Genomic DNA, 26,924 nt, shown 5'->3' on the forward strand with positions numbered 1-26,924 from the left:
TGACTTTCCTTTTATGTATGTGTGTGTGCGTTGGGGTGACTGTGTGTGTCTCTGTATGCAATTTATTGGGCTGGGTTCAGATTTTTCTGGAAACAGAATAAAGGATAACCAAAAAATCGGGCAATCTTTGAATGAGGGAGAAAAGACCTAACTTATTCTTTGGATGTTTATGTGGGTCCTGTTGAAAATGACCTTAATTTAAGCTGCTGTGGTTTTGTTAATAAAAACAAAAACAGATATGACTAGTAGGGTCACTGAGTGAATAATATTTATTATTTATGAAATAACTAAACAATTTGTTATGTACAAAACATATCAAACAATTAGATCCTACCTGCAAGTTTGTAATATAATTTAATGGATGCATTTGGCTCCGTTTTTAGATGGGCACAACTAATGATCTAACAGAAAATTGAATTTCTACTTGACATTAGTAACAGAGTAACAACAGAAGAAAACTTTGTTTTTACTTTCATGGTGGTAACATGCCATCCATTTTATAAGAAAAGTCATGTAGTAGATCATTGAAGATATAACTGAGAATTGTAACGCATGCTTTCTTGTATGATTGCATGTTACTGGTTATATAAAGTTTTATATGAATATTTATATGACACTATCAATTTATGCTTAATTGGTTGTATCCAGTGATGGCTTAAATGAGCAGAACCATTTTCTAGTGAAGGCAGAGCCACCATTAGATACATCCAATAGGTTTTATTTTTTCTTAAGGCTTATGATCAATACAATAATACATTTGATTTGAATGAATACACAAAGAAAAGGGAATGCAGGGGAGAAGTGGAGAGAAACAGGAATACAAGTATGAAAACAGTTTAATTGAAGTAGATAAGATTTAAGATTTTTTTAAAGAATTATTTTAAGGGGGGGCAAGAAGATGTACAGAACAATAAGAAATACAGTGGTGCCTCGCAAGATGAAATTAATCCGTTCCGTGAGGCTCTTCGTATAGCGGTTTTTTCGTCTTGCAAAGCAAGCCCATTGACAGCTTAGCGGATTAGCACTATTAGCAGTTTAGCGGCTTTTAGCGGATCCGCTGATAAGCGGCTTATCAGCGGATCAGCTGATAAGCGGCTTAGGGCTTAGGAAAAGGGGGGGGAAAAGGGAAAAAAACCCCGCAGGAACTCGCAAGACATTTTCATCTTGCGAAGCAAGCCCATAGGGAAATTCGTTTTGCGAAGCGCCTCCAAAACGGAAAACCCTTTCATCTAGCGGGTTTTCCGTCTTGCAAGGCGTTTGTCTTGCGGGGCACCACTGTAATGGTATTCTTCAGTATATTTAGTCACTGTTTGCTAGTGATACGGTCTTATTATGTTACCTTGTCCTAGGCTGCAAATGCTAGCAAAAGGTAATAAAGTAGGAAGCACCATGTACAAGCTACCATTTGATCCTATGGCGGGCCCAGCATTTACCTTGACATCATTTGATGAGTTTCTGGCTCCTTTGCATAATTTATCCATGCATGTGACAAAGATTAAGGCCTTAACTAATGTGCTGCAAGTCTTGGGAGGAATATCTAGCACAAGGTGGAAGTGGAGAACCAAGAGCAGCAAGCCTCCTCTATTTTGAAGGCCTTACAGGTCTGCATTCCAAGATGGCAAACCTGAAGGGAGAAGCTGCAGGAATAATCTTTGTTTGGTGAAGGTGAGACAAGGAGCAGAGAGAGGGCACTTTACTACTTTTGTCCAAGAGGTGTTTGCTCTCCTGGAGAGATATGTGTTAAGAGTATGCCCTGGTTCCTCTGTCTAGAGGCAAAATTTGCCTTAGGGCCATCCTTGTGAAATTATTGTGTTCCCCTTATGAAGGAGGATTTGCTGAGCTGGGTGTAATAGAAGAGTTATCTTGGGGGGCACTTAATGATGTAATTAGGATTTCCCCTGATTAGCATAATAGGCACAAATAGCTTTCACTGGGGCATGAAGAATGAATGGCACAGGAAAGAAATTTGACCTTACATTCAGTTCGCTGTTCTTTCTTTGGCGACCACTTATAGCTGAGTAAGATTGCCTTCCATGAAAACAGTCTTAACACTAAGTCCATAAGTGACTGTGGCGGCCAATTCTGGATCCACGCGTCCTTCCACAGAGGGGACATAGGTTTTTGGGTGGGAGTTGATCATGGTGAGGGTTTGTCAAACATGCCTTCCTCTTAGCACATTTCTCCTTTGTGCCCTGAGTCCACAACACCTCTGGTAACGGCTGTTCCCCAATTGGAGCATTCGCAGGCCAGTGTTTCCCAGTCATCAGTGCTTATACTACATTTTTTTAGATTGGCCTGGAGAGCATCTTTAAACCTCTTTTGTTGTCTACCAGTATCTTTTGTCTGAGTCACAAGAGAAAGCTTAAGACATTTAGAGACCTGTCAGCTGCAGAGGACTGTTTGCTAACTCCCAATCTACTTTGGGCACATCTAGACTGAAGAATGAGATAGCAGAGACCTCGCTGATCTGATGCACCTATTTCAGGGTGTGCTTTGTGTGTATGTTAACAGGTTTACTTGCTCCTCTGTTGCCTTCCCTGGCTGGCTGCAGGGCTGCGAGGGGATTTCTAGGACAGCATTCTTCCGCGTTCTTTCCCTTGTCACTGTGGAGCAACACAACGAGGAGAGCTGTGTTATCCACATGACCACATTTTCTGTTCATTCTGTTGTTGCTGCTGTGCAATTCAGTGAGGAGAGTTGTGTTATTATACTGGACAATTTGTTTCCTGGTGCTGGGTTTTTATTTCTGTTGGTTTCTAACACAGTTCCCTTCTACAAGCCCTTGCTTTGTGGTGTGACATGCTGTTGTTAATCATATGTGTATACAAACATATACCTGAAATGTGCAGTAAGGAAGCAACAGTGGAAGGCAACTTTAGCTTCAGTGTGAGTAATTACTTTGGACTTTAAACTACACTTTACCCAAAATTGTATTCAGCGTGCACTGGACCCCTCACTTACTTTACCGAAAACACGTTTCAAGTGTGGACAAATGCTGGTACTGTGGCACATCTCCAATACCTTAAGACCATGATGTGGTCCTGTCCAGTGGTAACTCTATTCTAGTCATAGGTCTGCACATGCATTAATCTAGTTCTAGAGAATTTATTTTTTTTTTGTGCATGTTAATGTAATGTTGAAATATATTCTGGTCTTTAAAAGAAAAAGAAAGATATTATGGTCCTATGGGACCTCACCCAAGAGGAATGAAATTGGATCCTACGGGCACTGATGATGAAACGAGTATCTCTTGTTGCCCATTGTATAGTGGCTGGAGAATGTGTTAAGAGTGGCAGTATATGAGTGGGCAACTTTTCACAGGCAGCAGCAGGACAAGGTATTCTCTGGCATTTGGTCTGACATTTCCCCTATCCCATCACCCTAGAATACTTAAAAAAAGCTTTTGAGCCATGCATGAATTTTCCTTGAGCTTCAGCGTTCAAATAAAATGTAACTTCAAACTAGCAAAGTCTCATGCTAGAAGAACTGAGGAGGTATTTTCTTGAATTCTCACTTCCACCTGCACCCCTACCCCACCCCATTCAACCTCCCTCACTCCAGGAAAACCCTCCAGAGCAGGGTTTTCAGGGGGCATAGCAAGAATCAATAAAAATAGTCTCCCCTCTCTTTTATGAGTGGAGTTTCACTCTCAGTTCCTTCATATTTTGGGAACATTGGTTTGTCTTTTGTGTGTGGGCATGAAGGTGGGAATATGTGCCTGATCAGTCATGCATTCTGGAGGGTGCAAAGAGCAACAGAAAGTGTTGTTGTTGTTGTTGTTGTTTTTAAATAGGCAACAACAAAGCGCCAAAACCAATATAAATCACATTGTGCATTTATATTCTGTGAAATATAAATGCACATAACTTGTTTTGCCTGTGAGACCTGCTCTGAAAATGGGAGCTGCTGTGTAAATTTGTGGACCATCAGCAGGACCAGTGCATGGGTACATGTGTGCAGTGATCATCTAGGCACCATAGAGAGTCTGACATGATGTGTAGCAATGGTAGTATCATTTTTCCCACCTACCCTGCTAGTCATTCATTTCGTAAGACTAATTTCTACAAATAAATGTGGTTGTGCAAATGCCGCTTATCCAACCGCTTACACAGAACTCTACACCTCATGTCAAATATTTCAGGATTCACATAACTATGCAATATATCACCATTTTGTTATTGTCCTTTATTTTTTCATTCTGTTTGTATGTGATGCATTTCAGGATTCATTTTGCACTTGGTAAGTCAGTGGTCCTCCCGTCCCACGCCCACTTGCCATCTATCTCTTGCAGTGATTTTTTTGTAAGAAGATGAACATTACTAATAGCGTGGCCACAAAAACCTTTTCATTCAAGGGTGGTAGGATGTTGAGTGGCTCTGAGGAAAGACTACAAACCATGAAATATCCCTCCCTTATTAACTTTATGTTTTTGCTGATCAGTGGGACATTTTATAGAGTTGAAAGGCAGTGGGGTTCTCTCCCTCACCCTTTGGCTGTAAATACAGCCAAAGGGCATGCTCTTCCATTTAGTTCAAAGTAAAATGCTTCTAATCAATTCTTTTTTTACTTTTGTAAGTGCTTTTGTATGTGTTGATCAATTTTTGAAAATCACTATCTATTGATTCTTATAACTTTCCACTGTTGTTCAATTATTTATGAACCCTGTTTCCAGTATAAAATAACTTGAAAGCTCCTGAAATGGATATTTAGTTGAACAAAAACAAGAGTCTTGTGCCCCCTTAAAAGCTAACTGGTTTTATTCTAATGTGGTTTCCCCCGCACAATAGAATTAGCTATTAATTAATTTGGTTTTAGATAAATTATGTTGTTTCCCTTGCAAATTTCCACATAATGTCATAATTGAACACGAATATATATAGAAAGTTAACGACTGTTTTCCAGTGTTCTCAAAACTTCTCCTGTGGTGTCTTTGGTTTAACCCCTTAGGTTATAGTCACTTACCTGGAGTTAGCCCCAGTAAACAGATCTGAGTTTAGGATATTGCAACCAAAGTCTGCTATCCTATAACCACTTGCCCAGGTGTAAACCCCATTGAACTCAATTAGACTTACACATGAGTAGAGATTTATAGTGCTGGAAGTGAATTCCCCCAAAAATGATGTTGGAAGGCTTACAGATCAGAAGTCTTTTGAAAAAGGAAAGAAATGAAGCAGTGCACTTACTCAGCAGCAGTATTTTCTTACCTCTTCAGATATAATAAAAACAGGCTGTGATCCACAGGAACAGAGATACAAGACTTGTAATGCAACAGGAAGGGAAATGCTAGAATAAATACAGTTTCTTCACCTTGGAACACAATGTATCATTTCCTTTGCCTTTAGCTGATGCTTCCTCAGAGCTGCTGCCTCAGAGATGCTGCCTTGTGTAAGCAAACACACATAAGCAGATTTGAAAAGAGTGTGCTTGATAGTGTCAGTCCATGAAAACAAAATTCTCTGCAGTTGCTCTATGTTACTTTGCTGTATCTTTTTTTCTTTCACGCATACCAAAATTACTTTAGCACATAAACTGGCTAGTTCCCTGACTTCTGTAATTTGTATTGTAAAATCAGTTTATTTGTTTTTTGTCTTGCAAAATCAAATGACAGTGATTCAGTGCAGATGAATTATCAATCCACTCTTGAATAAGATAACTAAGGGCCAAATTTAGATTTTATTTATCTATATTATTTGACAAGATGCATATATACCGCTTAATCAACAAGAACAATTTAAGCAGTTTTCATATAAATATAAAATATTCTATAAAAAAATCTAATGAAATCAAAGTTTTAAAACAAATTGGCAAATAAATAAATGAACCATTCAGCAAATATGCACAATAAAGATACATGTTAAAAGTGCATGTTTTAATTATATGTGGATAAGAGTGCATCATTGGGGTTTTTTTTTAATGTATAATAAATGTAGGAAGGTCCCATTTGTAGGCTTGACTTTAGCTGTTAAAACCCTTAATTGCTTCGGTCCCTGGAAATATTATCTTTTCCCATATATAATGTTAAGGTCAATAGATAAAGCATTCATAGTTTTTATCTTCCTCAGATGGTGGTGGCGATTCTCTGAGTGGATGTTTCATTACATGTCCCGGCAATATTGTTATACAATGAAAGAGGGAACACTCCATCAAATTGAATATTTCTGACATAACTAAAAAAAATCTATAATAACTATAGAATTCAGAGTAATTATGTTTAGGGAAGTTTTTAATGACTAATGTTTTAATGTATTTTTAATATTTTGTTGGAAGCCACCCAGAGTAGCTGGGGAAACCCAGCCAGATGGGCAGGGTATAAATAAATAATTATTAATAATAATAATAATAATAATAATAATTACGCTTGGCACTAATGATCACTGGAGGGTTTTTAAAAAAATTAATAATAATAACTATTCATCACATCACAATCATTTTTGCTGTCTGAGGCTCATAGAACTTTCTATTCTTCTGTAGGGATGAATGTAATCCATGATATGATATGAGTTGTCTTCGCCCATTTCTTCACTGGCAGGAAGTTTTCTCTTTTAGAGAATGCACCTTGGGGGGCTGAGACAACCCCCTCAAGTTCTATTTCCTGCCAGCTCCACTGCATGTTGCATTGAAGGGATGGCAAAAGAGGCTGGAACGCCATATTGGAAGGGACCCCCCCCCCCCATTTGTTATTCCTTATCTGTTTATTCCTGGCTTTCCTTCCGCTGCTCCTGCTGGCTTTTCATTCTCTACCGGCCCCATAAATCCCCCCTTTCTTCCTCTTGGCATACAATTTTTCTTGGCTTTTAGTTTGGGGCTTTTGAGGTCCCACCGGCTTTTGGATGTTCTAAGTGGAAGGGAACGCCTTGGAAAGGACTTAAGCAAGGTGGAAAGGGCCTCTTTTGGAAAGCAGAGCTCTTTTTGGAGATGGATCTCTTTAGTCTCATCGGGAAAATGATTGGGAACTCAGGCTGCCCATACAGGGGGACCTGTTTCCTGAATCTAGCAGCCAGTCACCCTGGTCACGGAGGTTTAGGGGACCTAAAAAGTTGGCTCCAGAGGTTCCAGTACTCCCTGAAATCTGGTAAGCTGTAAAAGGGAGGAAGGGGGACTGCTCATGTCTCCCCTTCCCCCCAGGGATGCTCCCATTTCCCCCGGGGGGCTCGTCTGACTGGGAGAGGCCCTGGGTCTACCTGTAGCCCTCCCTGCTTGCCCCAGACCCATCAGGAGCCCTTCAACGGGGCAGCCACAGGGGAAAGACCTCAAGGAAGCATGCACAGTTGAAACACACTATTCGTTCTTTCCCATTCTTTCATATTTATAATTCAAAACACTGAATGAAATGTCTTTCCTACCTCCTTACGTAAAGTACCATATTTGTTAAAATAGTGACACATGCATTGATTTAACAGTTGAATAATTTGTTTCTCCTAAAGTCCAAAGGATGTTGCCTTGGAAATGCCTATATTTCTTTTTCTTTTAATAATGGACTCTGTTAAAAGTTGACTTCTGGCTGGTAGGAGTGTGTGTGTGTGTGTGTATGTATATGTATATGTATATGTATATGTGGCCTGTAAAGGGAAGTGGATAGTTTACCTGACTTTTGTAGTGAACAGCAATAATTTCTCAGTTATTAATTATTCTGTATTCATCAATGCATGTGGTTTAACTAGGATTGTAGAGAAATTGCAGTGTTTTAGAAGATGATTCTGTGGTTTTGTTTCTTGTTTACAGAATTCAAATCTATCCTCTTATCTGATGCAAATTGTTATTTCTTGAAACTGCACAGAGTGAAAACCTCCTGTATCAGAAATAGCTTTAATTTAAATTTGTTAAATGACCTCTGAAAAATAGATGATTTTTTTCTTCTTCTGCTGAATGGGCTGGTGCTCTCTGCCTGTATAATTTATGTGAGAAATTAGTGCAAATGGTTCACTTTTATGGAGCTGTGCTGCTTGTAGCAAGCCTGCAGAAACAATTTCCCCCCAAGCCTCCATCTGTTCTTCAAACCGGGGCATATGCCATCTCATCGAGCTTGAAAGTCAACTGATTTATAACTCCTGAAAAGTGCATAGATTGAAAAGAAAGGTTGGCTGCTGCTCTGTGACAATGATTTGTTAGGCACTTGGATAAAGACAATTCACATTACTATGGACCCAAGGGGAAACATGCAGTGTTATAAGCTTCAAAATGTGGTAGATTGGCAGCCAGGAGGAAAACAAATGGCCCCTCCTCTTTCAGTTAAAACAGCTACCTCTTCTCCAAAAAGGAAGAATGCCTGGCAGGTAACTGGTAGCATTGGGGCGACATCTTGTTATCGCAGTGTGCTTCAGACCTGATAGCCTTTTCTCCCCCAGCTACAAAGGCTGCCATCTACAAGTGTCTGAGCTTGTTGCACTCTAATCTTTAAACCGCACACGGAAGCATCAGTCTTGAAAGAGCTGCTTGCTGCTTGTCAGGAAGTAAATTTCTCTTCAGTGCTACCTATGGAGCTTTGATAAATTTTTCGATTCTGCCTTGGAGGTGAATCCAAAGACCTGTCCCAATTAGAAACATAATGAATGGCTTGGTCTCTGTCCTATCAGCAATCATCCCCCTTCCTTTTACTCAAGGGCTACAAAGAAAGAAAGCAGTTTGGCAGGTAGCAAACCAAATGAAATTGACAATGTGACCATCAGGAAAATCAATGTGTGTTTGATGTTTTCATTTGCGCTGGTGCAAAACTGTCTATTCTGATGTGACGCTATTAGCGGAAGAATGACTTCCCAGATCACTTTAATCTCATACTGCTTATATTTTTTAATCACCCTATGCTCTCCTGGTGTGCATACATACAACAGATTTTAATCAGCCACATTGTGTCTCTTCTAAAGGCATGTAAGAGAAATGTGATACCATAACTGCTCCTATATTGTTGCAGTCTACAGTCATAGTGTTGTATTATACAACAGTAGATATCCAGACGCTATTCTCTTGGGCAATGATAATTTCCAAATGCTCTTTTAAGTGTAGCTTAGTAAAGGAGAAACTAGGCAGGTATGTTGACTTGGTTATCAAATGAATCCATTCACTTAGATACAATACTATCTTTATTATTAGGCAGGGTTGGCCCTTCCACACAAGATCATGGCAGGGTAGAGATGAAGGAAGAAATTGGTGTCTAAATAGTGTAGCAAGCCTTTTTAAAGTGGCAGGGGCACCATTTGGGCTGTGCTTCAGACAGCAAAATGTTTTGTGCCAGCACTGCTACCAGGCAACCCAAAGTGCAGTAGTTTTTAGGAGACAGCATCATCATTTAGCCTCTTGAGAGTCGTAGTCTGTGTTGTCCTAATGTTGGAGTGGTCCCCCAGGATTATGTGTTAAATTCATTTTCGCGGATATCAGGGAAAAGCATGGAAAGGCTGCTGTCCCTCGTTCTTCTCTCCCCCCACCCCCGAGTTCATAAAACAATGACTGTAGCATCCTACTTTGCACTTTCAGACTTGTGAAAGCACAATTAGCAAGAGAATCCATTATCACTGATGAGGCCACTATGATTCTCACCATTTCATGGCAACTTTTCTGCTGCCTAGAGCAGGTGCCTTTTGCCTATCCTTGAACTCTTCATCATTCATATAGGACATTTGGACTGGCACTTTATTGCTGGAATTACAGCTGCTGATGCATTTGACCAGGGTTGAGAGTGTAAGCAGGTGCCATAGTATGTACAAGACTACATAGTTAGTGCTGGCAGTGCATCTTTAAATTAATGCTGCAAGAACCACAAAGAGTTTCCACTGCTGTTGCTTGAGAGAGACAGAGTCAAACTACCTCTGTCTTTATGAGCAAGATGGGATTAGAATCCCTCTTTAGAAAGGGAGTCTGGCCCATATTCCCCCAGTCAGAAAATGAAATATTCACTGTTTTGTTCTCAGCCTGAGAACAAAGCCGAAAGGGATAGCAATAGTTTGCTTCCCACTGTTGTGGCAAAGTGAAGGGCTTTACTACAGACATTATAGCTGCATTAAACTACTGCTGTTCAAAAAGATAAGTGCAATTCACCTCTGGTTTCCTAGGAATGTACAAAAAAACGTTGATTGGTGCATTGCTTCCTTGCTGTGAAGCAATTTGCTGGGCAGGCATCAGAATGTAAGCACTGCCTTGCTGAATCACACCAAGGGTCCAGCATTCTGTTTCCAACGTGGACCATTCAAATGTTTCTCAGAAGTTCACAATTACAACATAAAGGCAATAGACACCCTCCTTGGTTTTGTCCCCAGCTTCTTACAAGTATACTTACAAGTATACTGCCTCTGAGCATGGAGGTTTCAGCTTGTAATCATAGTCTAATTCTTATATAAAATATTACAGCTGCCAGTTACCATCCCATTTTGCAACTTAATTATGCTCTGAGTGCAGAAGCTATGCACACACACACACATTCGTTCCCCAAATTGGTGAGGTTCACTTGTCCACAATGAGAAACTGAGCCTTTAGTGTCATCACCCTGTGGCGCAATGGGTCCGTGTGTCTGGCTGTTAACCAGAACATTGGTGGTGCAATGTTCTGTGGGCAGTTACTTCATTGCAGGGGGTTGAATTAGATGACCCTCGGGGTCCCTTCCACCTCTACAATTCTGTGATTCTACAACCTGTGGAATACCCTGCCAGTAGAGATTCTGCAGGTGCCTTTCATGTCAAAATTTAAAATGAAAACTTTTCTGTTCTGCCTATGCATGCAATTAAGAGCACATCCCCCACAATGGTCTACTGATGTTTGAGGTTTGTTTTTAATTATTTTGTTTTTAACCTGTTTTTCATTTTTTATGATTTGACTGTATGGTTTTGTGGTTTTATATTGTTGTAATGTTTGCTATTAGTATGTCAGATTCTTTATGTGATATTAAACATAGTATAACTTTACTGCAGTATTACAAAGAAAACAACTGAAGAATTGATTAAGGTAATCTCTACATTCAACAACCATCTAACAATCCTTGACAAAAACTGTACATGTTCACAGTTTATCTTTTTATATTTCTTCATAGTCGTATAGCAGGGTATCTGATCAGTTGTTTCTTTCTTCTAATTTGTTGCAGTATCAAACAAGAAATGTGTTTGCAATAATTTTAAGGCATAATCACTAAAAACTTCTTTAGTGTAATGAAATAAATTATGTGCTGGAGGACATATTAGATGCTTGAAAATTGGTATCACAGTTATAACCCAAGGCTAATGAATTAACAAGTTATATTTTAATTAAGTACATATTCAAATTAAATGCTCTAATTAAAGTGTCATGAGTCTGCCCTGTTTCTGTGGGTGATTTTTTTAAAAAAGGATATTATTCATGGGCAGGGAAGTGTACCTTGTTTAAGGAGTTTTTTGTATTATTTTTTAACAAAGTGTTTCAAAATAGTCTGTGGCCAGAAATAAAAAATGGTTGGTAACAATAATGATCACTAATGTTCAATGAACATTCCCCCCTAAAAGTTATGTTTGATATCTGCTAAATCAATAATGTCACTTGCATGGGATTGCTGTGATACTTCTCTTTCCAGCTAGAAGCACATAACTGGACCAGAGGTCATGTTTAGTTAATAGGAAACATGGAGGTCACATTGCAAGTTATGTGGCTGCTATTAGGTGGTACTGTGTGCAATGCAACAAGCTGTTTCTCTCTCTCAGTGTCTGAGTGTGATTTTTGCTACTGTACGTAATGTCTGGGCTTGCATTAAGAGCTAATTTGTGTGACATATGGGTAGCAGGAGGAACTCTGTGTTGTGCAGAAAACTTTGCAACTAATTTAAAATACTGTTTTTACCTGGCCACTGGTCCCTTTACACAGACCATTCAACATTAATACAACAACAACAACAACAACTTCAGCAACCCCGCAAACATTGTGCTTCCACTGTGTGCACTTAGCCCCACAGCCATGCTACTGCAGCCATAGGTAAGTTAGGGATAGGTACGTTAGGGACAGCTCTGCTGGGATTATAGCAGGACTATATATATTATTTATATGTATTTGGTGGTGCCCTGTATTCTAACATTCAAAGTAGCTAGAGCCAGCAAGTGATATACTTTTGAATGACCAGCATCTGAATTTAACTTTGCTTTATCCATAAAGTGCCTAATGCATATGTTGTTCTAGCTGTGATGCTTCAAGGTCCTTCCTGACCTGCCTTTTTCCTGCTTGGCTTTTGACATATGGAATATTGGAGACATGGCAGTTGCCATTCCCAAAATGCATTAAGCAAAAAATAGTTCAAAAATTGAATTGTGCCATCATACTTTTTGTTCAAGGAATGGAACAAAAGTCACTTTCAGAAGTTTAGATCAATAAGTCATTTACCAGTTATATATAAGATTTTCACAAAAATACTAACCAACACACTTCAAGCAATTCAGATACAATCCACTAAGGGAAAAACGGGCTTAGAAGCAATTACAGTACTTTCATTCATTTCTAAGATGCCCATTCCCAAGATTCAATGAAAATGTATTACCATTATATTTACAGTTCATCCATTATAATGTAGCAAGTATAATGTCATATGTGGGGAGAGGAAATTAAGGGAATCTAACCCAGTGTACTAGAATGCTGCAACAGAGACATAAAGAAAATAACATTAAAAGAGGATTATTGCAAGTGCATAAAGTATCTCAAAAATTCTTCATACTGGTATTGGAAGAAGATAAATGATTCTATTTTGGTGAAAAGTAATCTCCCTGCCCCAAGGAGTTGATCCAGAATCTTTCAATTCATGAATTCACTTTTCAGTAGTCTGTAAATTGTACATCAATGTAAATTAATTAGTCATTAGAGAATCCATACAAATCAGGTGCACTGATGTTTATACTTCTGTACATGTAGAATGATAACACACAAGCACAAAATTTTATATAGTTGAATCAGTGACAAAGTAAATGAATGTAATAAGAACTTTGACATTTACATCATGCTGCATTGCACATTAATTAAATTCTGCAAATTCAAATTCTGAATAGTCATGTCAGTGATACTTTTAATGATGACATCTGCTTAACCCAGCTGATTTAAAACAACCACACCAGCAACAACATTATGTCTAGTGTGGAACACATCCAAGAATTAAATTGAAGTAAGCAGAGGCTTAGCTTTAAAGATGAACTTGACTAAAGCAAAGCAATTTTAGCAAGCTTGTAATACAGCTTATAAATGCTAGCAATTTGCAAATGAAATAAGCCAACAATTTTGAGCAGCATTTTTGACAATTCATGGAACATGGCTGAATAAAATCCAGACATCAAAACCTGAAGATTTGAGTATTTTTGGAATATGATTATGTACAACAATAGAACAATATCATTTTGCTTAAAAGATTATGAAATTATTGTGAAGTCTGACAGCTATACAACATCAGAACTTTTCAGACACTTTCACACTGCACACAAATATATGGAAAGTTGTATGGCTATGAAAAGGTATAAATGAATCAAACCCCAGACCAAAGTATGCAATCTCAGCTCAAGGACTGAGACGTGAATGGCTAAACATAAAATAGGAACCTCAGTCAAGAATGTGCAAAAAAGTACTTTGAACCCTATGGAAGAAAATTGAGTTCTAACAAGGTTACCCAAATGTCTTCAGTCAGCGTCCTTGTTTGACTAAATGTTCATGATACCATATGAAAGTTATTGCAGTATATGCATTTATTATAGATACCGTTATGAAATTATATTTTTTCTAACAATCTTTTGGTCCTTGTAGTAATTCTAAAAGATATATCTCTTCTCTGACCAATTATGAGGAGTTAAATTTTACATTTTCTGCATTTTCTTAAGATCTCACTCTTTGGATCCCAGAGAAAAAAGAAAGAAAAATAATCTTGTCTGACTTAAAGAAATCTCTCAGAGGACAGGTTAGAAAATTGTTAAATTCAGTCACCAAAGTGAATGAAGCATAGTTAGCAAGAGGTTGTTGAATAATCAAGATATTTCTTCCCAGTTAAGCGGAATCCAACTGTCCAAATTAATAACCTTAATGAGCCCAAAGAGGCATTTTTCTCTACACTAGTTTTTAAATTAATGTTGGATTCATTCTTTGCAGGATTTAGATTAAAATATAGACTAATTTTTACAGGAGTTCACTTGAACTGAAGCCTCTGTTGTCTGTTGGCTAGAAACTATAGTGGACTGTTTCCATTTGTGTTCTTTCACTCTTGGCAGGCTCTTTGCGCTAGCACAAGCTTCCATGAACAGGAAGGCAGGAGATGATTTCTGTATCACTTGTCTCCTTGTTACCTCCCATGCTTTCCCAAAGGATCTTTAATCAAATGAGTAATAGTGAATCAGCAGAAATCACCTCCTGTTCCATTTGTGGAAGCCTCCACTGAATGAAAGAGCTTTCCTTGAGTAGAAGGGTACAACTGGATACAACACTTTGTGTTTTAGTTTTCATCAAAGCAGCAGCAGACAGAGAGTAGTGTTCTCACAAGTTAAAGGCCATATTGTTCCTCAGTTGCATCTCAGATCTGTTGATAGCAATGATACACATTAATTTGTAACTGTTAATACTGTTGTGAGTTTGGGGGATTAGTCTGTATGATGCCTGAGTCACTTCTAGTTCCTGGATCCAGTAAGGGTTAAAATCTAATGGAGAATTCAATTGTTGAATTAGCCAAGCAAGGGTTGTAGTTACCACCTAAGTCTGGTTGTCAGTATAACAAAGGTAGCTGCTCTGTGCTAGAGAGCAAATGGTGGGCTCCCCTTTCTCACCTGCCTGGTAGTTAGTGGAAAGGACAAAAGCCAGGGCAGTTGTGAGCTGAGGGCTAGAAGCAGGCAGAAGCCATAGAGTGAGAGCCATGCTTGATTTCTGTTTGATTCCAAAGCTGTGATCATGGGACAATCGAGACCTTCTGGAGTGTCAATGCCACTCCTGTCTTCCACTGCCTCCCGCAGTTTGGTCAGACTCATGCTGGTAGCTTCGAAAACACTATCCAACCATCTCGTCCTCTGTCTTCCCCTCTCCTTGTGCCCTCCATCTTTCCCAACATCAGGGTCTTTTCCAGGGAGTCTTCTCTTCTCATGAGGTGGCCAAAGTACTGGAGTGCTAGGGAAGAGAGGTAGTCTGGGTGAGTATGTGGGAAACACAAGCAACTGTGCTCTCTTTCTTAGTATGCATGTACAGTATGTATGTATGTATTTTCTATATCACCCTTCTTTCTAAAAAAAGCCCAGGTTACCATACAGCAAAGCAGTAAAGGAATTACAATTACAAAAGCATTAAGAATATCTAAAAACATTTTAAAAACAGCCACATATCCTCACAGCTAATCATTTCATTCTTGCCAGAAACAGTCATCCAACGTCTGGGTGAACAGGAATGCTTTAAAATTCTTCCAAAATGTTAATAACGAGGGCAACAGGTACACTTCACCAAGGAGGGCATTTCACAATTACCCAAGAAGGCCCTATTTTGAGTCAGTGCCAAGTGGGTAGCCCCCACAGCAGCGTCCCCAACAGGGCCTCCCCTGCCAGTCATAGGGCCTGAGGTGGTTCATACTGAGGGAGGCACTATTGTAAGCACTTGGGTCCAAAGCTGTTTAGGACTTGGACCATCTTCAAGGGCACATACAAGTGCATTAGAGTAGTTCAGGAAGGAGGCCTTAAGAAAGAAAATATACAGTGGTGCCCCGCAAGACGAACGCCTCGCAAGACGGAAAACCCGCTAGACGAAAGGGTTTTCCGTTTTGGAGGCACTTCGCAAAATGAATTTCCAATATGGGCTTGCTTTGCAATACGAAAATGTCTTGCGAGTTCCTGTGGGGTTTTTTCCCTCCCCCCCCCTTTTCCTAAGCCCTAAGCCGCTTATTAGCTGATCCGCTAAAAGCCGCTAAACCGCTAATAGCGCTAATCCGCTAAGCTGTCAATGGGCTTGCTTCGCAAGACGAAAAAACCGCTATACGAAGAGCCTCACGGAACGGATTACCGTATTTTTCGCTCTATAACACGCACCTGACCATAACACGCACATAGTTTTTAGAGGAGGAAAACAAGAAAAAAATATTCTAAATGAAACAGTGGATATATGATTTTTGTGGTTCATGCTGTGGTCACAGACATGTGATCTGACGGTGAGTTTGGGGTAGCCCAATGCAAAAATCCTGAGGATCCATGTGGATCCATGCTTTGTAACCACGTTTTTGCGCCATTGCGACCCCATGAAACAGTGGGTGCGTGTGTGTTTTGGTGCAGGCTGTAGCCATGGATATGCTATGTGATCTGATGGTGAATTTGGGGTGACCTAGTGCAAAAATCCTGAGGATCCATGTGGATCCGTGCTTTGTAACCACGTTTTAAGTGGGGAGGGAAGGAAAAGAACTCAAGGGACAAGGAGCTCGCGTGGGGGGTGTGGAGAAGGATGCTGCTGATAATGCAGGAGAGGCTCCTCTCCAGCTTTGCTCCTTTAGAACAAGCAGGCTCTGCGTCTCTCCCTCCTCCCCGGCAAGGAAACCATGATAGTAACCACTCTGAGACAAATCAAGAAAAATTGCGACCAACACTCTCCCCCAACAAGCGCAGTGAGGTCAAAACACACACACACGCAGAGAGGGAACTGGCCCTAAAGTCGCAGGGCGCTGGGGGAGTGAAGGGGAAGCAAGAGAAGGAGAAGGAGCCCTCACACACACAGAGACACACAGAGTGTCAATTCTAAAGTCGGAGGGACAGCGCAGGGAGAGTGACGGGAAGCAGGAGGAGGAGAAGGAGCCCTCTCTCTCTCACACACACACACACAGACACAGAGTGTCAATTCTAAAGTCGGAGGGACAGCGCAGGGAGAGTGAAGGGAAGCAGGAGGAGGAGAAGGAGCCCTCTCTCTCTCACACACAGACACAGAGTGTCAATTCTAAAGTCGGAGGGAGAGTGCAGGGGCGCAGGGAGAGCGAAGGGGAAGCAGGAGGAGGAGAACTATAGCTCAAGCACACACACACACAGCCCCTACAGTGGCTAATCCAAAATCGGACAGCAAAAAACTGCAGGCAGGGACAGAGAGTACGGTTTTTTTTAAAAGCAGCCAACCCCGCTCTGCTTCTCTCCCTCCTCCCGGCTAGGCTGGCTGAAAAGCTTCGCTGCTACTTAGCAGCTCTGTGGGGAGGAGAGAGGAACATAGAGGACGGGTTTTTTTAAAGCAGCCAAGCCCGCTCTGCTTCTCTCCCTCCTCCCGGCTCGGCTCGCTGACAGGAGCCGCTTACACCCGCTTTGCTGTTTCAAAGCAAGCCACGGACTGCTCACAACTGCAGCAGATTCCCCCGCCATCTGTAGGCATTCGCTCCATAACACGCACAGACATTTCCCCTTACTTTCTAGGAGGAAAAATCTGCGTGTTATGGAGCGAAATTTACGGTAATTTCGTCTTGCGAGGCACCACTGTATTGGTAAGCATTATTGGACAGATGCGCTCCTCTGATTTTGCCAGAAGCAGCTTAGTCATGCTGGCCACATGACCCGGAAAAACTTGCTGCGGACAAATGTTGGCTCCCTCGGCCAGTAAAGCGAGATGAGCTTTGCAACCCCAGAGTCATTCGTGACTGGACTTAACTGTCAGGGGTCCTTTACCTTCACCTTTAATATAATTGCAGTTCATAATTCTTTAATACATTCCACAAGAAGATATAAAAACACAAACTTGCAGTACAAATATCATATTATTTGTTTGATATGCCACCTTGTTTGCTAACCTTACCTTATTGTGTGAGTATTCATGGATAAATATTTTCACTGTAAGATATTTGAAACGCAATTGAACTAATAATGCAGCTTATAGTGACACTAGTTGATGAAGCTAAGGATAGTCAACCTGTTGAACTTAGCTTGTGTTAAATCACATACAGTCTCTCCCCCCTCTCTGTGTGTAATTGGTATTAAGTAGTTACTTGACATTTTTACATATACATTTCTGATATGCTTGGTATAATGTTAAGTGTAAAAATACTCCAGGCTTAAGAGATTTTCCAATCTAACTAAAGACTGCTGTGAAAGCATCATTTTTTATTCCTGTCCCAAGACTGTTTAAAATATTAGTGGGGATGTATCCCTTCAGAATTCAGGAAAGCCAGCTCACTAACATTGTCAGCTACATGGGGATTATATGTAGGCTTCATAATATGTAAAAATGAAGAGAAGAATACTCATAATTTTATCTTTTTTAAAATCCTAAATCTGATGGGAACAGATTTTCTTTCTTTTTCTTTTAAAAACAATTATAGATACAGTTCTGAGGTTAAACATAATTATCCTGGTCTATACCTGATGTTTGTAAATAGGACTCTTTTAGAAAAGATGAAGGCTATCAAACTAATCACAATTAATACTGATTTTGTGGTGCATGTTTTCCATATTTCAGTGGTCAGTATTTTTAAAACTCCTATATTAGCTCTCCCTTTTTAGCTTTTTCTTTTTAGAAACACATTATTAAAAGTAAACATTTACCTTTTAAACGACAAAGGTCTTAAAAGATATGTGATTATTTAAATAAAAATTCTCCATACCTGACATTTAATGTGCCACTAAGAATTTCTATTCTTAATCCAAGTGGTTGTAAAACACATTCGGATATCAAAGTGGGATCCAGCTCAGGTCATTGTTCTTCAAAACTCATATTTTCTCACCTAATTTCCTCTGCTTTGGCAAAGGATTTATCTGGATTCCTTTCAGTGCTTGTTTTTAAGTCTCTCCTGCTGGAGCTTTGATAAGAAATATTAAAGGAGGGGGTGACTTTGTCACCATTAGATGGCTCACTATGAATGTGCTTCTGATGGCACCAGTAATGCCCCCCCCCCCCCGCTTTTGAAGTCCCCGCTGTGGTGATTGTTTTCGACAGTGCATGACTCATTCACAGGAAAAATGCCCAAGTTCTAGAATAGTAAGAGACCCAGGTCTTGCTCCAGGGACAGTGTTCCCAAACTGCAGGCGAAAGCAAAGAGTTCTATTTGCCTCCTGTTACTGCTGGCTCCTTTGTTTCTTGTGTCCTTGGCAGAAGCTGAAAGAACTGGGCTTGTAAGGCTCGGGTCCTGTTGTGCCACTTCAAGAAATAATAAGCCATTGTCTTCATTAAGCAAGCCTTGTTTTAGCAAACAGAATCCAAATGCTTGAAATGGGAACTTTTTTTAAAAAAAAAAAAGAGTGAGAGAAAGAAAGAAAGAGAAAGAATTAAATCAGGACTGCTTTGCAAAATTCCCTAGAGAAAACCGCTTTTTGTTTCCCTTTCTTAAATTGCCGCTTAGTGAGAAGATTCATATTCAAATAGGATAGGGTTGTGAATTGGTCGTTTGCACATTCTCATGCACCCAGGAAGTCTATGATTATGGCTAATTACAATGCCGAATGAAATACTAAAAAGAGCGCTCAATCAAATTGTTGTTCATGCATGAGGTAACTCAGGCTAGCCAATGGAGGTGAGATTTTTGGTAATTACAAACAGTGTGGCGAGTTGAAAATAGCTTAGTAAATCTATTCAAGACAAAATAAGGCCTAATTAATCACTCTAGGTTCTGAATTCCCAGATGATCAGCATGCTCTATTCATTTTGGTGCTCTTTTACCAGACTCCATCTACAGGAGATGAATGCCTCCCTCCTTACTGCCTACATTTTTGCCGGCTAGAGCAATGCAACTGTTTCAAAGTATTTGGAGCTTTCATTTGTACTGCAAACTATTTTTACAGCTAGGAGATGGAATGCTAGAAAAATAAACACAGCAATATTTGCTGTGTATTGGAGGTAATGTTACTGTGAGATGTTATCTGACATTTATTTCAGTGTGAAATGGAGGAGACTTTTGGAAAGTGTAGACTTCTGTTCAGCTGCAGCTGAATGTTTTGCCTTTTTCTTTCAAATATACCATTTAATTTGTGTTTCTAGTATGTTGTAGTAAGATACATGTTGCCATGTATCTGAATTCAGTACTAGAACACTATGGGAAATAATAAAAATAATAATTTATTATTTATACCCCGCCCATCTGGCTGGGTTTCCCCAGCCACTCTGGGCAGCTCCAACAAAGTATTAAAATACAGTGTTATGTTTATATTTTTTATATTCATAAAGATAATTTCTGATATTTTAAGAACATACTATCATAAATTTAGTCACATACAACATTTACATTTTAAAATAAAGGCAGGCTAGTAGATAAGGGATAAAACATTTACAGCACAATTCTATACATGTCTACTCAGAAGTCATCTTATTGAATCAATGGAATTTACTCCCAGGTAAATATATATATCACAGTCTTAATTGGATATGATGGTAAGCTTCTTCTTTTTTAAGGAATTCTGATACCTCAATTCCCACTTTCAGATTTCTTTCCTCATTGTCAGTTTGATTTTCCTTAAAATAATTCAAATACTCTATGTATCATTCTTTTTGAATGACTAAAAACATCATAGATAGACAAGGTGATGCATTTTTAAAGAAACCTTCTTGCCTGCAGTTGATTTTTTAAAAAGGCTTTTGCCTAGGACTGCATTTTAAAATAAAATACACAAGAATGCAGTATTACACCCACCTCTTACCTGGAAGTAAATTCCACTGAACTCAATGGGGTCTACATCTGAAGTAGACATGTATTGCAGTGCACTGTAAAACTTTAAGAGCATGCATCAGTGTCTGCTTTATCATTCAGCTTCCTCCTCCTTCCATGTTCACATGCTACACTGATATGTCATTATTTTAGTCATAAGACCATAAGAGGAACTCTGCTGGATCCAGGCCCAAGGTCAGTCTAGTCCAACATCCTGTTCTTACAGTGGTCAATTAAATGCTTATAGGAAGCCTGAAAGCACAACTTGAGTGCTCAGTGGTTGTCATTTCCCCCAAATAACTGTTTGTTTGCTGCCCTTTATGGTACTCCAGAATCTGACCATACCTAATGGTGGAACCAGCTCTCGTTCTCATGGAATCAAGGAATAAGAAAGAAAGAAATCTGCTTGTGCAGTTTGGTGCAAAAAGATGATGCATGTACAAACCTATTATTTGGATATGTTTAATTTCCTTGTGCAAGATACTCAAGAGGAAAAAGCTTCTTTCTGATGGCAGAAGGGAATCTCTAGATTTTGGCCTGTGTTGATGAGATTACAAATAGTGCTCCAGTTCATATGTAACACTAAGGCAGACCATAATTACATGTGAATGCATGAGCATGCAGGCACTCAGAATAAAAACTGAGGCTGCTTCACTCCTTCCCCTAACCATTCTGTTACTAAAAACATCATAGATAGACAAGGTGATGCATTTTTAAAGAAACCTGTTCATTCTGTTACTGTGCTAAACCATGAATTGGCTTAGCTTGTGGTTTGTCTTCTCCGGATGAACTACAAGCTGTAAACACAAGAACATACCTTAGTTGCAGCTTTTGGTTTGTCTGGAGTGAGATAAACCACAAGCCTTGGTTCAGATGTAACCCAAACTAGCACGGCCACAGTGTGACTGTAGATGGACTTATTTACTGTAAGTAGCCACACACTCATGAGTTAATTTGAAGCCATGGTTTTGCATGTACTGTTACATGCAAACCAGGCCACTGACAAAAACTCTGATTTTTCTAGTCCTTGAGAGCGGTTAATAGAGGGAAGAAAATAACTGAAATTGCAGGATAGTATTTATATCAAATAATATAGATCTTCCATTTATCTAGTGTGCGCCCTGGATAGCATTTTGGCCACTCAGACAGAGCACATGGAGTCAGCAGCAAAATCAATGTATTATCTTCATTTCAAACATTTTAAGTATTGGTTCTCATTTTTTTCTGCATACAAAGGTAGTTAATTAATTTAATTTTGTACAAAATGCAGTATTTTGTAAATATACAAATTTTAGGATAAGCTCCTTTTCTGTCCAGCTATGTAAAAGACTGTAAGCTGCAGAATAAATGGCATTTATTTTCAACCTTTAACCTTTGGACCAGTAATCTGTCCACTAATCTCCTCTGGGACTACCTCTAACATTCCATACATGTCAGCAGTTTCACTCAAATCTCTTATATACCACAGGCAGGGGGGAGAGGGGAGGGTTTTTTTGGCTAATATGTGGATCAGATAAAAATGGATTGAAAATTTATACTTTTGCTATCTGTTCTTTTTCAGTGAAAAGTCTCCCTCTCCTCTTTTTTTTTATCTCTGCAATCTTGTGAACTGTCAGGGCCAGAAATGAGAAGGCTCTAGACTCTGGAGATGCAGGAATAAATAAAAAGCATAGGTCCAGTAAACTTTTTTTTTTAAAGCCTCTATGTTTTCTCTCCCCCAAAATATGGTATGACCTATACAACCCACTCATAATCTTGCTGCTGTAAAGCTGCTGTCTCCTGATCTTCCCAACTGAAAAACAATCTGAACAAAATGCTTCCTCCTTCTGTGTCTGCATGGCAATGCCCGTCATAAATGTTATTTACTGAAGCCTCACAGAATAATTGATAGCCATTTTTCAACTAAGGTTTAAGGTAATAAAATTGGCTAGGAAGAAAAGGGACGAGTTATGTTGCTGGTTTGATGCTACACTCAGTATAAACCAAGTCAGGTTTATTAAAGTGGCCATTTTTTTTATGGTGGCTATTAATAAGTTGCGGAAAGACAGAATGCTTTTTTTTTCAAAAATTCGGGGGTGGTATAGGGCACAGCAGGCATACGGCCCCACTCACCATCTTGAGTGAGTTTAGGGAGGCTAATTACTCCCAACATAGCCTCCAAATACCTCCCGTGGGTCGGAGAGATGTTATTGTCGGCCATCTTCCTATGCGCCCCTAGTGGGCCCCCCGGAAAGACAGAATGCTACATGTGGTGGAGGTGTTGTTCCGTGACTATTTTATAAAACACCTGCCTCTCTGATTGACAGGCTTCTTGGCCAAACTCTTCTGTGCCCCAAAGTATTATTGTGGCAAACTGTTAATGCTGTATAAATAACTGGAGTAAGAGGAAGGGCCATACATAGGTCAGTGATCTAACACATGCTTTCTGTGCAAGAGACCCCAGGTTGAATCTCTGGCATCTTTGGGTAGTGCTAGGATTGTGAAAGATTCCTGTCTGGAACCCTGGAGAGCCACTGTAGAGATAGTACTGGGCTTGGTGGACTAATGCTCTGACCATGTTTATAAGGCAGCTATGAGTGGTATAGCACCTAGTAGTCTTGATCTGTGTCAAGCTGGATGTCCTTAGGGTGATTGTTATAATTTCTGAGGCCTAGGGTCTCAAATATAGAATATGACACCTTAGAAACAAGTGTAATACTTTCTGTAGCATATACTCCTTAGAGAATCCTGAAAAACCAAGGTCTTATTTTTAAGCAAACTATTAAGGCTCTAGTCTAGCCCCTTTGTAAAGTCTTCCTTACATGTTTCTCAGTGGAATCCACCAGGGGGTGTGCTAGCACAGCACAGCCCCTTGCAAATCTGGAAACGTGGGAGAATGCCCTTTAGGGGAGAACAAAAGCACATCAATTATATTCCTATGAGGGTGTTCTTTCATGCAGCTTCTGAAATTGGTGGTTTGGTGTCTGCTTGCTTAATTGTGTGGCAGCAACTTTCAGACAGATCAAGCCTTGTACATACATGTCATTGTTTTTGAACAGATCTAGAACCTAACAAACATTGGAATTTCCACCCTCTTTTTATTGAAAAGGATGCATGGTGCTTGCATTTAATGCAAAGCAATCATGAAAGAGTCAAGGGGTTAGGCTGCATTTGTGAGCAGACTGCTCGTAATAAAGGGAGGGGTTTCATAACATAATTTGGTCCTTTAGCTTTTATAGGCTGAACATCATACCAATGACTTAAGGTTTGAACAAAATAAACACCAACATTAGTGTTTAGATCAACATATAATTATACTTTGTAAGGGAAGAATAACACAATTGATAGTGGAGGAAAATTTTAGTCTTTTGAATGTTTTCATAGCAGTAAAAAATTATATATGGTAACTTTTCATGTCATATATCTGTAGTTTTGGCCATCATACAACAACTGCAGTTAAGTGATTATGTCACAAGCAAACCTGTTTTTCTATGTTACAGACATTTAGAGGGCAGGATTTATTTATTTTTCATACGCATATTTGTGGACATGTGCACTTTCATTGAACTTGGAAGCTATTCCAAGTATTTTGTTTTTTAAACTTTCTCCTGCACACCCCACCCTACCCATGGGCTTGAGTCTGCCATGCCACTGTAATACTTCATGTGTAAATTCAGTCCTAGGCTATAAAAACAATAACATGTAAACTCCACTAAATCCGAAGAAACTAACTTGAAGGTGTAAGTTCTTGATAGTCTTTATTTATTTATTTAGCATTTCTGTTTCACTTCTTGGCTGCCAAAAGCAGTGAACAAAAAAGGGTCGTAAAAATCATTTGGGGAAAAACATACAGTGGTGCCTCGCAAGACGAAAAGAATCCGCTCCGCGAGTCTCTTCGTCTAGCGTTTTTTTCGTCTTGCGAAGCAAGCCCATTGACGGCTTAGCGGATTAGCGCTATTAGCGGTTTAGTGGCTTTTAGCGGCTTTTAGCGGCTTATCAACTTTGCGGATAAGCGGATAAGCGGCTTAGCGGCTTAGAAAAAGGGGGGGAAAGGAAAAAAACCCCGCAGGAACTCGCAAGACATTTTCGTCTTGTGAAGCAATCCCATAGGAAATTCGTTTTGCGAAGCACCTCCAAAATGGAAAACTCTTTCGTCTAGCGAGTTTTCTGTCTTGCGAGGCATTCGTCTTGCGGGGCACCACTGTACTAAAATTATTTCTAAGCCAGATACACAATATCTAAGAACCTAAGAAAATGGTAAAACAATGCATTTCAGAGGATCGTCCTACCATGGAGAAACTTTTCAGAGAGCTGCAGCAGGGGCTGGAGAATATTGCCTTCTTCGCCTTCTTCTAGCAGATGTCCTGGGAGTAGAACTCCAGTTATGAGAATCCTAGATCCACCTCACACTATAATGCCAATAGGAAAGTGACCAGCTTCTCCTGCCATAGAACATACTGAGAGTGGTACATACTAGTGGTACATGTGTCTGGGAACAGGACAGCTTCATTTGCTCATATTTTCCACCTAAGCGTTTTGAAGACTATTATTTATGTTCTACTGGCTAGATTCTAGATCATTTTGGATCATCCCTTCTTCTCGCATTTTATTATATATGTGTTTAGGCTTGTATACCACTCCAAGTACCACTTGCAGTAGAGAGCTGCAGCTGACAAATGTTGAAAATTAATAAGAATGAATGCTATTTTGACAGCTCAGTGTGAAGTGTCATACCCAGCTGTTGCTGTACTTGTTGAAGGCATGAACAGCCATGTGCAACAGCATTCCACCCAGGATAATTAAGAAGACCAACAGCTGAATTTCCCCTTATGACTGAATGTATGTTACACAACCTAACAGGAATTGACATGCACTGGTTGCATGGTAACCTACAGCTGCTCCAATAAGAATATCCTTCAGCCAGTGATGAGAAGTAAAGGCATCTTGAAGTCTTAAGCACGGTCAAGTGGAAAGTGAGTTAGCTCTGCTGAAACTCTACTAAAGCCGGGAGCAGACAAACCATATAGAAAGAGTTTGTCATCACTGAGTAGAGAACTAGGAAATAGGGAAGCCAACAGCATAATGAAGGAAGGAAAGTGACTGGGCCAATATTATATAAGTGCTCTCAGCCAGTCCACAGTGCTGGCCAATATCTTCCTTTGCTGCCTTGCAAAATTTGTTACAAAGAATACTTAACATTTGCCACCTTTTCCTATGTGAAGAGCCCCTTTTGAATCACCACACCTTACTACAGCTTTACAAATAGCAACTTTTTCACATTTACATCCTACCTTTACTCTAAGGAGCTCAAATTGGCATACATAGATCCCATTTTATCCTCACAACAACTCTGTGAGGTAGGTTAGGCTGAGAGTGAGTGATTTGCTCGAGGCCATCTGGTGAGCTTCATGTCTAAGTGGAGATTTGAACCCTGGTCTCCCAGGACATGGTGCAGCATTCCAACACAACATCACACCGGTTCCTTTTAGTAGATGTAGATAAAATGGCACCAATGGAGACTCTAACTTCAGGGCTGGAATGAATTAACAGAAGAGTTGCATCAGAAGGTCATAGGGAAAGAATGAAGCATCCCTCCCCTCTAACAACATCTTCACTCCAAATTGCCCTCTCCTGAAATGGCTTTTCTCTAACAAAAGCACCTGTTTGGGTTTTGTGGTATGTATGTGTTTTCACTGTTTAGTTCCTCAATAAAACCACCAAAAAAGAGCAAAACTTTGAGATAACAGAACTTATGTGGAATGGCAAATATAGAAAGAGCTCCTTTTTTGTTCCATAGGCTGTCATATCGGAAAGCTTGTATCCAAACTTTTTATGTAATACATGATATTATCTATCACAATAGAAATGTGCTTCTGAAAATGGTGATTAAATAAATGTTGGTGATATGCTTTGTAAAAGCAATTGTCATAATGCCATGATTAAAATCTTTAATTTCCCATTAGACATATTCTCAGGAAAAGAAACAGGAAATTGTTGTCTGTGATAAGTCTACACAAAATGCTCCTTTGTATTTCCGTATTGAGGAACACATTCTTAAAACCACAGTACAGAACGGGATGATATTTGAGTCATTTTCATTTGTTGTGACATAATATATTACAATTCTTAGAATAATTTGTGGCACAAGGGTGAACTATGCATTTATTTTCAGCAGTAGGGAGAATGGATTAAGTTTAAGTGGGACAATTCCTACATATGGCACATACAGATTAATGTGACTTCTGATATCACATTTCTGTATAACTCTAATAAATTTGATCATAGAGATATATTGAACTAGATAATTTTTCAAAAGTGTTTTGGTGTGTGTGTTTTTAGAGCAGCAGCCTTCTATTCCAATACAGTACATTTTGGTTTTTCATGTTAATTCCCTGTTCCAATCAGGTAG

General features: G+C 39.6%; 1 protein-coding gene across 2 annotated transcripts in view; it reads left to right on the forward strand.

Moving 5' to 3' along the window:
- Window positions 1–26,924, forward strand: part of PACRG (parkin coregulated) — a 242,846-nt gene that overhangs the window by 43,971 nt on the left and 171,951 nt on the right. The gene's annotated exons all lie outside the window — the stretch shown is intronic.

This window comes from Podarcis erhardii (assembly GCF_964252035.2).
Source record: "Podarcis erhardii genome assembly, chromosome: 3".
NCBI lineage: Eukaryota > Metazoa > Chordata > Lepidosauria > Squamata > Lacertidae > Podarcis > Podarcis erhardii.